General features: G+C 41.1%; 1 protein-coding gene across 1 annotated transcript in view; it reads left to right on the forward strand.

The window, feature by feature from the left end:
- LOC104511494 (sorbin and SH3 domain-containing protein 2-like) overlaps positions 1-2,429 on the forward strand; it is a 23,460-nt gene that overhangs the window by 20,691 nt on the left and 340 nt on the right. The window lies entirely within an intron of this gene.

Here is a 2,429-nt window from a genome sequence, read left to right on the forward strand (position 1 = left end):
AGAGAAAGTTAGAAAGCAGCTCCAGGCCCAGATAGATGTTTTTTTCTGCTCTGACTCAGAAGCCCAGCGACCCGCTCTTTCTGATGAGTGGGCAAATTAAAGGAAGCTTAAATCTGGTGCCTAGGAGGAGTTGTTACAAGACTTCAGTTACCTAGCAGCAGAAGTAGGTGCTTGCAGTGGGGCACAGACAAAGTATACGAGAAGAAAGTTAGAAAGCAGCTCCAGGCCCAGATAGATGTTTTTTTCTGCTCTGACTCAGAAGCCCAGCGACCCGCTCTTTCTGATGAGTGGGCAAATTAAAGGAAGCTTAAATCTGGTGCCTAGGAGGAGTTGTTACAAGACTTCAGTTACCTAGCAGCAGAAGTAGGTGCTTGCAGTGGGGCACAGACAAAGTATACGAGAGAAAAAAATAAATGGAGGAGCCCAGGGAAATGAAGAGCATGAAAGAGATGAGGGTTATCTTCCCAGTGAGATGGAAAATAGGTGCATTTTGGTGAATTTTTTTTTCTGTATCATTTTATTTTCCCAGAAAGGAGATTACCTAGGAAAGTAAAAAGTCTGATTCGTTAATAGAAATCTTAAAAGATTTTGCTTCCTTCAGAAATCTGGGAACAAACTCTGGAATGAAAACGAAACATTCTTGGATTGAAATGTCAATAGCTACCAAATGGTTCCGAGGGCATGAAGAGGCCCTTGGAACTTGAAAATTCACAAAGCCGTCTTTATGGTTAACCCTCTCACCAGGGCATGATGCACCGGATAAACAAATGCAATAGCCACACTTGTGGAAACTTTCCTCAAAGAGAAAGTTATTAGGAACTAAGAAATTATAGCAGAGCTGATATCCTCTCTAAAACCTTCAGAAGAAAACCCAAAAATCCATATATGGACATGACACATATACATTTGTGACTGATGTCCATCAGCTACTTGTGTGGATCCTGCATTCGTAATATTGTATACTACTAAGTGCAAGAGCCTTACTGTCAAACCCAGCTATTTGGTAAAGCCCATCACAGGAATATCTTAATTTTCTATTACAGAAAGGCGTAGGAGTAGCTTTCCAGTCTACAGTGGAAAGTCGACTTCTTGTCCAGTCAGCACTAGTTCTGCTCCGTTCTTCAGAGAAACAAAAGCCATAGTATATGTGTTCTTACAGCTCCAAGTTCTTTTGAAGGGGAGGATAATGTGAGAAAAGCCAACTTCATTTACATTTCAACTATTGAATTTATGGCGAGGAACTATTTAAACACAAAAGTTTTCATGGAGCCATCTCCACAACACAGACTCTTCAGTTCTGAAAACAGGCACCCTGAAAATGAGAAACCCCTGAACGCATCTAAGAGTTCACATGATGTCTGCGTAGGAGCCAGAATTTGGTTTGCTCTCTTAGCTATTGGAGGCTGAGATGCTAAAAATTTCAAATCAAGTCAGTAATTTCCAAATTACAAATGTATTCAAGGGGTCATGAATCATTTCATTTTTAAATGTAAAAATATTATGCCTTTTAATACATTTTTTTACTTATGCTTTGCTGCTTCAGGTAATCTCATGTTTTACATTTACAGCATATTTTAGTTCTTCTCTTTTGTTATAGAAAATTGAACAAAGCTTGTAGCAGTTCTGATTTTGTTCAGATTTAAAGAAGAGTTCTGTGTTAAAGGAGATGTTATAGACAGCTTCCCTCCCTTTTCTGCTGAAATACTCCCTATCCTCTCATTTCATTCAATGCCTCCTCAATATCTCTGTTTTGATCCTTGCAATACTCCCTATGAAAGTGCTGCCAGGCAAGATGCAGGGATTCCAAACCTGGAGGCAGGGAAGCAGATTGTTTCAAAAGTACCTCTCATGACTAAAGCCTAAATGGCTCCTGATGCTGCTATAGTGCCGGTTTAATTAGCTTTCCCATTTTATTTATTTGATGTTGTTCAGTTGTTTTGTGGTCGTGGGTTTGTTTGGGGTTTTTTTAATTGGTGCTATGTGTTTTTATGATCGATTGCAAATCAGCATCCCATAGCTGGCTTCCATTTTTGAAAGAAGCTTTGCCTCACTCTCTTAGTAAGACTTTTCTCTTTGGTCTGCACAGTTTAAATTAATATCGATAGGGCTTGAGCATGTGCATTGAGGGCATATGTCTCTTGGAGTGAGTGATCTATGGCTGGCAGGCTCTGTCACACAATGAGAAATTTTTACTTTTACTGCCACCTTCATTTGGTATTGCTGTCAGACCTCTGCCGACCCTGTTTGTGCCCTCTCCCTTGCCTTGACCGCAGCCTTTCTGTCACCTTCCCGTGAGTTCAGCCTGCTTCACGGCAGCGCACACAAGGAGAGGTGAGGGGGTACAAGGTATAGAAGGAACACGTTCTGCTGCCCTTGTGCCGAGTTCTGTGTTTCAGGGAATGCAGAGGCCATTATGGCTAGGTACCGGA

The sequence above is a fragment of the Eurypyga helias genome, unplaced genomic scaffold, assembly GCF_000690775.1.
Source record: "Eurypyga helias isolate BGI_N326 unplaced genomic scaffold, ASM69077v1 scaffold30646, whole genome shotgun sequence".
Classification (NCBI taxonomy): domain Eukaryota; kingdom Metazoa; phylum Chordata; class Aves; order Eurypygiformes; family Eurypygidae; genus Eurypyga; species Eurypyga helias.